The sequence below is a fragment of the Pseudophryne corroboree genome, unplaced genomic scaffold, assembly GCF_028390025.1.
Source record: "Pseudophryne corroboree isolate aPseCor3 unplaced genomic scaffold, aPseCor3.hap2 scaffold_1968, whole genome shotgun sequence".
NCBI classification, from domain to species: domain Eukaryota; kingdom Metazoa; phylum Chordata; class Amphibia; order Anura; family Myobatrachidae; genus Pseudophryne; species Pseudophryne corroboree.
The window spans coordinates 36,372-48,420 of NW_026968609.1; the positions used below are offsets into that span (position 1 = coordinate 36,372).

General features: G+C 43.7%; 4 non-coding genes across 4 annotated transcripts; all 4 read right to left on the reverse strand.

The window, feature by feature from the left end:
• Positions 1 to 481: 481 nt before the first annotated feature.
• Positions 482 to 644, reverse strand: LOC135005117 (U1 spliceosomal RNA). The gene has a single exon (XR_010205774.1). It is a non-coding gene; the product is annotated as a U1 spliceosomal RNA (small nuclear RNA).
• A 145-nt stretch (positions 645 to 789) lies between these two features.
• LOC135005125 (U1 spliceosomal RNA) lies at positions 790 to 953 on the reverse strand. Its single transcript, XR_010205782.1, has one exon. It is a non-coding gene; the product is annotated as a U1 spliceosomal RNA (small nuclear RNA).
• A 661-nt stretch (positions 954 to 1,614) lies between these two features.
• Positions 1,615 to 1,777, reverse strand: LOC135005120 (U1 spliceosomal RNA). The gene has a single exon (XR_010205777.1). It is a non-coding gene; the product is annotated as a U1 spliceosomal RNA (small nuclear RNA).
• A 152-nt stretch (positions 1,778 to 1,929) lies between these two features.
• LOC135005112 (U1 spliceosomal RNA) lies at positions 1,930 to 2,093 on the reverse strand. The gene has a single exon (XR_010205769.1). It is a non-coding gene; the product is annotated as a U1 spliceosomal RNA (small nuclear RNA).
• Positions 2,094 to 12,049: the final 9,956 nt, after the last annotated feature.

A 12,049-nucleotide genomic window follows, 5' to 3' on the forward strand; every position in this document is an offset into this window, starting at 1 on the left:
TGCAACAACTAGTGCAAGCATTCCTGGGGGAAGGCTGCAGCAGATGGATTTGCATATGGTGATGTCATCCAAGCAGTGGGTCAAAGTTGGCTTCAACCCTCGTCTGCATATGAAAAGAGAAAAGGGGCGTGCAGGGCATGGCGGCCTTTTGCGGCGATTGGATGACCCCTAGTTCGCATTAAACACATCCACCCTCCTTCGGTGTGGGGCTCATGTTGGCTATGCCCCAGCCCCTGAAGCATTCAAGCTGATTTCTTGCAGCAGCTAGGCACTGTAACAGCTCCAGAGCTGCTCTGTAAGGCAAGTAAAAGGGCGTGGGCCCTGCAGCACTACCTGTAGTTCGCATTGTGCGTTGGAAGGCACAAATTAAGCAGACGGGAGAAGTCAGGATAGTGCACAAGGGCATAGAAGGGAGCGGCTCAAGAAAAAAGAAGTGGAAATAGACAGCAAACTAGGCTGGAGAGAGACCTGAGACAAAGAGATCTGAATTATACGAGAGCCGACCAGGGGAAACACAAATTATGCAGTCAAGTTTCCCACATTTGGGGAAATCGCAGGAGCAGCACACCCAGAGTGCAATGGGTGAGACTTGCCCTGGGAGAAGCACCTTCATGATCATAGTATCTCACCTGGCAGGTAAGTAGGATTTGGGATAGTTCTGGGGAGGGTCGCTGCTCGGGCTGTCAAGTGAAGTAGATCCAACTGAGGCAGCACAAGGAAACTCTCGATAGAAGAACAAGGCTAGAGGAAGATCTGAGACAAATAAATCTGACTTTTACCAGAGCTGACCAGAGGAAAGAACAAACACAGTCCCCCACTACCACAAATAATGCAGTCGAGTTTCCCACATTTGGGGAAATCATAGGGGTCAGCATACCCAGAATGCAATGAATGAACCTCACCCTGGGAGAACAATCTTCATGACCATGGTATCTCCTATGCAAAATAAGTATGACTTAGGATAGGGCTGGGGAGGGCCGCTGCTAAGGCACATCTCTGTCAAGTAAAGGAGATTCAACTGAGGCAGCACAAGGGAACTCTCATCTGGGGACAACAACTGCAGGGAGAACACATATTTTCAGATGAACATGGGAGGGCAGAAGGCTGCCTAATACTGAAGCACCCCCAAACAACAAACCAAATGCAACAACTAGTGCAAGCATTCCTGGGGGAAGGCCTGCAGCAGATGGATTTGCATATGGTGATGTCATCCAAGCAGTGGGTCAAAGTTGGCTTCAACCCTCGTCTGCATATGAAAAGAGAAAAGGGGCGTGCAGGGCATGGCGGCCTTTTGCGGCGCTTGGATGACCCCTAGTTCGCATTAAACACCTCCACCCTACTTCGGTGTGGGGCTATGCCCCAGCCCCTGAAGCATTCAAGCTGATTTCTTGCAGCAGCTGGGCACTGTAACAGCTCCAGAGCTGCTCTGTAAGGCAAGTAAAAGGGTGTGGGCCCTGCAGCACTACCTGTAGTTTGCATTGTGCGTTGGAAGGCACAAAGTAAGCAGACGGGAGAAGTCAGGATAGTGCGCAAGGGCATAGAAGGGAGCAACTCAAGAAAAGAGAAGTGGAAACAGACAGCAAACTAGGCTGGAGAGAGACCTGAGACAAAGAGATCTGAATTATACGAGAGCCGACCAGGGGAAACACAAATTATGCAGTCAAGTGTCCAACATTTGGGGAAACCGCAGGAGCAGCACACCCAGAGTGCAATGGGTGAGCCTTGCCCTGGGAGAAGCACCTTCATGATCATAGTATCTCACCTGGCAGGTAAGTAGGAGTTGGGCTAGAGCTGGGGAGGGTCGCTGCTCGGGCACCCCCCTGTCAAGTGAAGGAGATCCAACTGAGGCAGCACATGGAAACTCTCGAAAGAAGAACAAGGCTAGAGGAAGATCTGAGACAAATAAATCTGACTTTTACCAGAGCTGACCAGAGGAAAGCACAAACACAGTCCCCCACTACCACAAATAATGCAGTCGAGTTTCCCACATTTGGGGAAATCACAGGGGTCAGCATACCCAGAATGCAATGAATGAACCTCACCCTGGGAGAACAATCTTCATGACCATGGTATCTCCTATGCAAAATAAGTATGATTTGGGATAGGGCTGGGGAGGGCCGCTGCTCAGGCACATCTCTGTCAAGAATTTATAAAGTCTATACATATATATAACCAAATGTCAATATATATATATAGAACCCAGCGCTCCTATCAAAACTTATCTATTTCACCAATTTGTTGCTTATTTAATCTTTATACATCTATTAATTTTCACCATATATTATAAAATGCTGCTCCCATAGGTAGTACTGTTCTACCAATAATAAACCAAATTTTAAAGATAATCACACTTGTTATCAAGGGAGCGCAAAAAATAAAATATACAAGCTCCTTATTTTTAAAAAATATATATAGACAGAAGAAACCCACATTCAATAAAATACAATGGAGTCAACATATATAGGCACCACTATCCATATCTAAATGTAATCAGGATCTATTTCATATTGCCCTTGATGACAACGGAATGTTTATTAAAGGGTCCAAAAAATCCTACTGGATACAGCTGTTGTAATTTAATCGTTTGTAACCCTACCTTGAACGAGAGCTGTCTATGTATTCTATTAAGGGATGGTTACCTAATAGCTGTGCCTCCACTCAAGCTATGTGTAGTATTTAACTACCGTTAAGGCTTGCTTGAGTAAGCCTGATCTCTATCCTTAGGGGATGATTCCCTTATATCATAGATATATTATCTAATATACCTGTCTCTTTCTTCCAGGATCTTCAGATCAACTTCCAGACGGACCAGACACACATGGAAAGTATAACACTTTAATGACCAGTACCAAATGGATTAAGTATACATTAACATTTCATCAATTACACATTCCCCTTTAAGTCATTAATCCATGCTAACCCCCTGTCAATTAGGCCTATACACAGTACCTGCATGCAATACAACAAATCCTTTTTCTTTTCAAGACACCCTTAGGTGTTAGAGTGACCCGGGTACTCTTAATATGATAGTGCACTATAAGGGCCCATAAACTTCCTAAAAATAACAGCAGTTAATACAGAATGTCTGACACTATGTTTTAGTATCAACTATCAGTTCTCCCTTCAGTTAAAGAGAAAGATGTTTGGCTCAGTCTACTTATGGTAGCGATTACTTTCTCCTATAAGGTTACTTATAGTTCCTCCTTGGCAGATAACAGAAAGTATCTATTTAGCTCATAGATAGTAACATCAACAGTTGATTACCAAGGAATCTGTATCCTTTCCTCAGTAAAAATGTTACTGTAGTTGTCCAGTATTAAACTAAACTCCTAAGAAGCTGGTATGATAAACCTTTGTTATGCTGCGTCCTTGTGTCCATTTGAAGTAGCTGATGCTTTCTATATTTCAGAGCATATATAGCTTTTCGATTCCTGTATGCCTCAAATTATTGTTGTCTCTTAGGATGAGTCTATATTAAATATATCTGCAAGAGATGGTTTCTCTTATCATAGTCACAGCGAGCTCAAATCCTTTAACTTTATAACTAATAGTCTCTTACGTGTCAGTCCTTCTTACGGGTTCACGAATATACATATAACACAGTTGTATTAAAGTGCCACAAGCTAGTCTTCGAATCGGGATGATATTCTAATCCTTTGTGGCTAAGAGGCTTTAACATCCATCCAATGTCACTGTAGTATGGCTACCTTTAATGTCCTTGACTCTAATTCTGCTAATTCAGGGGCATAAATACACACATTAGGTGGCAGCTTTAGGGTGTTACTTTCTATTTAGCGCTGCGGAACAATGTCTCTGGCTCTCCTTTGACTGATGTGATGCTGATATATGGGGGAGTTTTAAAACTATTTATGAAGCGTTAAACAGTTAAAGTTTCACTCCACTCCTCCTGTTACATATATATACCCAGTGCTTTCTACCGTCTCCTTAGCACTATGATTAAGCCATACATGGAACTGTAATTATAGGTCACTCTGACTACTGTGACCCATTACTATCCTCCTGCTTAATAGCCATTATTGCGGCCTAGCCCTGGAGTACTTAGTCCCAATATGAAATTGACTATGTACAATAGTCACCTATGGCTTGCTGTGCTTAGTGTAGGGGTAATATAAATGGCTGGATTATGCACTCACACTTCTACCATCTAGTGATGCTGCTGCCGGATGCTCCCCCGACTCCTCCCTTACACTTACAGCCACACAGAATGGAGCCTCTGCTGCTGGTCCTGGCTTCTTTGTTGTGGCTGTCAGAGTCTGTGCCGGTAATAGGTAGGAAGGAACCCTCTCTGTGTCCCTGTCACAGATGTGCCCTTCCAATACTGCTGGGTGAGTTGACTAGCGCTGATCTTGGGTTCTATGAACAGTTCTGAGTCTCAATGCTGCTGTCACCACCTTTACAGTAAGGAAGCCCTGTTCTGGCTTCACACACTAAGCCCCCTCCGGCCGCCGCAATGTATACCGCTCAGCTCTAATGCGGGCGACGGCCGGAGCAGCAAAAAACTATGTCCTCTCACCAAGGGATATGCAGTCTCTATCTCAGCTACACTCACAGCACCTCTCCACTCCTCTCTAGTAGTCACATGACCCACTCTGAGGTGATGCCCCGCCCACTGGCAATCACCTCACTAGGTGATTGACAGTTAGGAGCACAAGGACATTAACCCTTTAGATACACTGTGAAACCATAAAATAAGCCTTCATTGTATTCACCACTACATTTACATCAATGTACATACAATTACATATATGTGAACTGTATTATTTACCTCACAACATGCATACAGTATTACAACATCCATTAACTTTTATATGAATAATATATATGCTTATACTCCATTTTAGTCACCATATTATAACTACCTCAGTATAAGTGTTGTTTAAACCCTAAATCAGGGTTACATTTCTCCCCCTGGTGCATTGTCACTGTTTAACATCTTTAGGTGCCAATGCACCATCTACCTTACTCACTATGCTAAAATAGTATATATTCATTCACATCCATTAGCAAGCCACCTCATCTCAACCATTTTAACTGTTGGCCAAATAGGGAGGGATGGAACTACATAGCCTTCATGCCTCCCAGGGATAGTGTTCTCTGATCGTGCTGGTTTCCCTTGCTCTTCTACACCTGATTTATTGACTTATTTTAGTACTGGACTTCGGATGGAAGATTTAAGAGATTGTGCTAGGGTAAAGTTATCATGTACCTCACTACGATTTTCACTGAGACTAGTTTCTTTCTCTGACGAAGCTTCTAAAGTTATCAAGTCTTTAGCATCTGAATTTTCCGTTTCTTGATCCTGGGACTGATTTACTCTACCATTGAATCTCGAGAGAGGTCGGTAATGTAAGGTTGTAGAAGGATGACATGGAGCTGGATCTCTCCCTTGCCTTTGTTCTGAATATGCACTTCCTTCATCAACCACTTTTTCTCGTGGTTGATAACAATAACTGTATGATCCTCGTCGGTTTGGAGCAAATCGACTCCCTTTCACTGGTACTCCACCTATGCCAGTCACATTTGCTGCATGTACACCCTTTTCCCCTTCCAACACTTCAAATTCTACTTTCTCTCCATCTCCTACACTGTACAACAGTTTTAGGGGGTTATTCTTCGTTATGGATGTCCAATGTACAAATATGTCTTCTCCGGTGTCATGCCTTTTAATGAAGCCATAGCCTTTCTTCACATGGAACCATATTACTGTGCCAGTCATTTTAAGAGACATATACTGTGTCCCTTTACTATCAACTTTATTCATAGAAGATTGTCTCAGCAATATACCATCCACTACCTCAGTCTGTAATGCTATGTCCTTAGTATCCGGTCGCAGAGAAAATTCATGGATACGGTCTTCAGGACAGTTGTTTAGGAAGTTGGCATCCTTGAGTATTTTATTCTCAGATTCTAGCTGAGACAGTCTTTCTTTCATTTCATTCAGACAAATATGATCCTCCTTTTCAGTTTCTTTACCCACTTCCAATAATTCAGACAACTCAGTTATTTTTGATTCCAGAGAATGAATATTGTCTTCCTGCTGCAGGTACATTATCAACTTTTGTTGCTCCTGATCCACTCTGGTTTGTCTTTCATCAGATGCCATGGTTTCCATCTCTCTCTGTATAAACCAAAGTTCTCTCTCAAGCTCTTTGTTCCTCTCATCAATTTTGGTGTTAAACATCTGTTCTTCTTTTAGCTTCCATTGGGTTTCATCTAGAACCTCCAACAACTGATGTTTAGACCTGTCCAGTGCTATATGTCTTATCACCTCTATCGGGGTCTGTAGATCCACTGGGCTATCTCTTCTTGTTGGTTCCTCAATGGAAGTTGGAAACCGGGAAAGCAGGTCCTTCTGTTGATCTTTTGGAAGAGCTAATACTAATTGTCCATGTTTCTTATAATCCTCAGCTATTTGCTTTAGCACAGTTTCTAATCTCTGTATACCTACATCTATCTTCACTTCCCCTGGAACTCTCTCTTTCAGTGGTAGAACATTCTTATCTCCTTTCATTCCATAATCCATGTTAGCGACCAAAGTATGAGCAAGGTTGTCACTAACACCTCCCTCACTATCCTTTAGGTGGGGATCAAGTTTGACTTTCTTGTCCTTTGATTTTTTTCTTTCTCTTCTCCAACTCTACAGGGACATCTAATATTTTTTCATTTTTCACACCTAGGTTATTTACAAAAGTTCCCACAAACTTGCATGTCACCTCTTCCTTTAAGCCTGGTCCCTTACGGTACTCTTGTTTGTCCATACTTTTACATTCTCTAATGGCTTCAACTCTCCCAACTGATACAGCAATGGCTTTATGTCCAACCTTCTCCCTGTTCCTTTGCTTCTTTCCCATATTTGTATTTTATTTTTAGGGATGTGAGGACTTTATCAATAATAATTAATGGCAGCTGACACCTGTGGTGTAACAGGGCCTGAGTGTAACTTCTATCTCACGCGGTGCCTCCAAATGTAACCCTACCCTCATTACCTTGAACGAGAGCTGTCTATGTATTCTATTAAGGGATGGTTACCTAATAGCTGTGCCTCCACTCAAGCTATGTGTAGTATTTAACTACCGTTAAGGCTTGCTTGAGTAAGCCTGATCTCTATCCTTAGGGGATGATTCCCTTATATCATAGATATATTATCTAATATACCTGTCTCTTTCTTCCAGGATCTTCAGATCAACTTCCAGACGGACCAGACACACATGGAAAGTATAACACTTTAATGACCAGTACCAAATGGATTAAGTATACATTAACATTTCATCAATTACACATTCCCCTTTAAGTCATTAATCCATGCTAACAGCCTGTCAATTAGGCCTATACACAGTACCTGCATGCAATACAACAAATCCTTTTTCTTTTCAAGACACCCTTAGGTGTTAGAGTGACCCGGGTACTCTTAATATGATAGTGCACTATAAGGGCCCATAAACTTCCTAAAAATAACAGCAGTTAATACAGAATGTCTGACACTATGTTTTAGTATCAACTATCAGTTCTCCCTTCAGTTAAAGAGAAAGATGTTTGGCTCAGTCTACTTATGGTAGCGATTACTTTCTCCTATAAGGTTACTTATAGTTCCTCCTTGGCAGATAACAGAAAGTATCTATTTAGCTCATAGATAGTAACATCAACAGTTGATTACCAAGGAATCTGTATCCTTTCCTCAGTAAAAATGTTACTGTAGTTGTCCAGTATTAAACTAAACTCCTAAGAAGCTGGTATGATAAACCTTTGTTATGCTGCGTCCTAGTGTCCATTTGAAGTAGCTGATGCTTTCTATATTTCAGAGCATATATAGCTTTTCGATTCCTGTATGCCTCAAATTATTGTTGTCTCTTAGGATGAGTCTATATTAAATATATCTGCAAGAGATGGTTTCTCTTATCATAGTCACAGCGAGCTCAAATCCTTTAACTTTATAACTAATAGTCTCTTACGTGTCAGTCCTTCTTACGGGTTCACGAATATACATATAACACAGTTGTATTAAAGTGCCACAAGCTAGTCCTTGAATCGGGATGATATTCTAATCCTTTGTGGCTAAGAGGCTTTAACATCCATCCAATGTCACTGTAGTATGGCTACCTTTAATGTCCTTGACTCTAATTCTGCTAATTCAGGGGCATAAATACACACATTAGGTGGCAGCTTTAGGGTGTTACTTTCTATTTAGCGCTGCGGGACAATGTCTCTGGCTCTCCTTTGACTGATGTGATGCTGATATATGGGGGAGTTTTAAAACTATTTATGAAGCGTTAAACAGTTCAAGTTTCACTCCACTCCTCCTGTTACATATATATACCCAGTGCTTTCTACCTTCTCCTTAGCACTATGATTAAGCCATACATGGAACTGTAATTATAGGTCACTCTGACTACTGTGACCCATTACTATCCTCCTGCTTAATAGCCATTATTGCGGCCTAGCCCTGGAGTACTTAGTCCCAATATGAAATTGACTATGTACAATAGTCACCTATGGCTTGCTGTGCTTAGTGTAGGGGTAATATAAATGGCTGGATTATGCACTCACACTTCTACCATCTAGTGATGCTGCTGCAGGATGCTCCCCCGACTCCTCCCTTACACTTACAGCCACACAGAATGGAGCCTCTGCTGCTGGTCCTGGCTTCTTTGTTGTGGCTGTCAGAGTCTGTGCCGGTAATAGGTAGGAAGGAACCCTCTCTGTGTCCCTGTCACAGATGTGCCCTTCCAATACTGCTGGGTGAGTTGACTAGCGCTGATCTTGGGTTCTATGAACAGTTCTGAGTCTCAATACTGCTGTCACCACCTTTACAGTAAGGAAGCCCTGTTCTGGCTTCACACACTAAGCCCCCTCCGGCCGCCGCAATGTATACCGCTCTGCTCTAATGCGGGCGACGGCCGGAGCAGCAAAAAACTATGTCCTCTCACCAAGGGATATGCAGTCTCTCTCTCAGCTACACTCACAGCACCTCTCCACTCCTCTCTAGTAGTCACATGACCCACTCTGAGGTGATGCCCCGCCCACTGGCAATCACCTCACTAGGTGATTGACAGTTAGGAGCACAAGGACATTAACCCTTTAGATACACTGTGAAACCATAAAATAAGCCTTCATTGTATTCACCACTACATTTACATCAATGTACATACAATTACATATATGTGAACTGTATTATTTACCTCACAACATGCATACAGTATTACAACATCCATTAACTTTTATATGAATAATATATATGCTTATACTCCATTTTAGTCACCATATTATAACTACCTCAGTATAAGTGTTGTTTAAACCCTAAATCAGGGTTACACGTTACTTTCCAATTGTAATTGATACATTAAATTCCTTCTTGTGGATGAACAGCAACAGTTGTAACCAACGCCTCTTTTCTCTAACGTCCTAAGTGGATGCTGGGGACTCCGTAAGGACCATGGGGAATAGCGGCTCCGCAGGAGACTGGGCACATCTAAAGAAAGCTTTAGGACTATGTGGTGTGCACTGGCTCCTCCCCCTATGACCCTCCTCCAAGCCTCAGTTAGATTTCTGTGCCCGACGAGAAGGGTGCACACTAGGGGCTCTCCTGAGCTTCTTAGTGAAAGTTTTAGTTTAGGTTTGTTATTTTCAGTGAGACCTGCTGGCAACAGGCTCACTGCATCGAGGGACTAAGGGGAGAAGAAGCGAACTCACCTGCGTGCAGAGTGGATTGGGCTTCTTGGCTACTGGACATTAGCTCCAGAGGGACGATCACAGGCCCAGCCTGGATGGGTCCCGGAGCCTCGCCGCCGGCCCCCTTACAGAGCCAGAAGAGCGAAGAGGTCCGGATAAATCGGCGGCAGAAGACGTTCCTGTCTTCAATAAGGTAGCGCACAGCTGTGCGCCATTGCTCTCAGCACACTTCATACTCCGGTCACTGAGGGTGCAGGGCGCTGGGGGGGGCGCCCTGAGACGCAATAAAACATGATAAAAATACCTTACATGGCAAAAAATACATCACATATAGCTCCTGGGCTATATGGATGCATTTAACCCCTGCCAGAATATACAGAAAAACGGGAGATAAGGCCGCCGAAAAGGGGGCGAAGACTATCTCCTCAGCACACTGGCGCCATTTTCCCTCACAGCTCAGTTGGACGGAAGCTCCCTGGCTCTTCCCTGCAGTCACTACACTACAGAAAGGGTTAAAAAAAGAGAGGGGGGCACTAATTAGGCGCAGTATTAAAACATACAGCAGCTATAAGGGGAAAAACACTTATATAAGGTTATCCCTGTATATATATATATAGCGCTCTGGTGTGTGCTGGCATACTCTCCCTCTGTCTCCCCAAAGGGCTAGTGGGGTCCTGTCCTCTATCAGAGCATTCCCTGTGTGTGTGCTGTGTGTCGGTACGTTTGTGTCGACATGTATGAGGAGAAAAATGATGTGGAGACGGAGCAGAGTGTCTGTAACAGTGATGTCACCACCTAGGGGGTCGACACCTGAGTGGATGTACTGTTGAAAATTACATGACAGTGTCAGCTCTGTATAAAAAAACAAAAAAAAAAAACAGTGGTTGACATGAGACAGCCGGCTACTCAGCTTGTGCCTGTCCAGACGTCTCATAGGCCGTCAGGGGCTCTAAAGCGCCCGTTACCTCAGATGGCAGATACAGACGCCGACACGGATACTGACTCCTGTGTCGACGGTGAAGAGACAACCGTGATTTCCAGTAGGGCCACACGTTACATGATTGAGACAATGGAAAATGTTTTATACATTTCTGATAATACGAGTACCACCAAAAAGGGGTATTATGTTCGGTGAGGGAAAAACTACCTGTAGTTTTCCTGAATCTGAGAAATAAAATGAGGTGTGTGATGATGCGTGGGTTTCCCCCCGATAACAATTGATCATTTCTTAAAAAGTATTGGCTGTATACCCTTTCCGGCCAGAGGTTAGGGTGCGTTGGGAAACACCCCCTAGGGGGGATAAGGCGCTCACACGCTTGTAAGAACAAGGGCTCTACCCTCTCATGAGATGGCCGCCCTTGAGGATCCTGCTGATAGAAAGCAGGAGGGTATCCAAAAATGTATTCACACACATACTGGTGTTATACTGCGACCAGCAATCGCCTCAGCCTGGAGGTGCAGTGCTGGGTTGGCATGGTCGGATTCCCTGACTGGAAATATTGATATCCTAGATAAGGATAGTATATTATTGCCTATAGAGCATTTAAAAGATGCATTTCTATATATGCATGATGCACAGCGGAATATTTGCCGACTGGCATCAAGTATAAGTGCGTTGTCCAATTCTACCAGTAAAATGGTCAGGTGATGCGGATTCCAAACGGCATTTGGAAGTATTGCCTTTGAAAGGGGACATTTGGGGTCGGTATTTTAGACCTGGTGGCCACGGCAACAACTGGGAAATCCACGTTTGTACCCCAGGTCGCCTCTCAAAATAAGACGCCGTATTATCAGGCGCAGTCCTTTGTTGGCAAGCGGACAAAAGGTTCCTCTTTTCTGCTCGTGACAGAGGGAGAGGAAAAAGGCTGACGAGATTAGCCAGTTCCCAGGAACAGAAACCCTTTCCCGCCTCTGCCAAGCCCTCAGTATGACGCTAGGGCCTTACAAGCTCAGGCACGGTGGGGGCCCGTTCTCAATGAATTTCAGTGCGCAGTGGGCTCACTCGCAAGTAGACCCCTGGATCCTTCAGGTAATATCTCAAGGGTACATATTGGAATTCGAGACGTCTCCCCCTCGCCGTTTCCAAAAGTCGGCTTTACCGACGTCTCCCTCTGACAGGGAGGCAGTTTTGGAAGCCATTCACAAGCTGTATTCCCAGCAGGTGATAATCAAGGTACCCCTCCTGCAACAGGGAACGGGGTATTATTCCACACTATTGTGGTACCGAAGCCAGACGGCTCGGTGAGACCGATTCTAAATCTAAAATCTAAAATCTTTGAACACTTACATACAGAGGTTCAAATTCAAGATTGAGTCACTCAGAGCAGTGATTGCGAACCTGGAAGAAGGGGACTACATGATG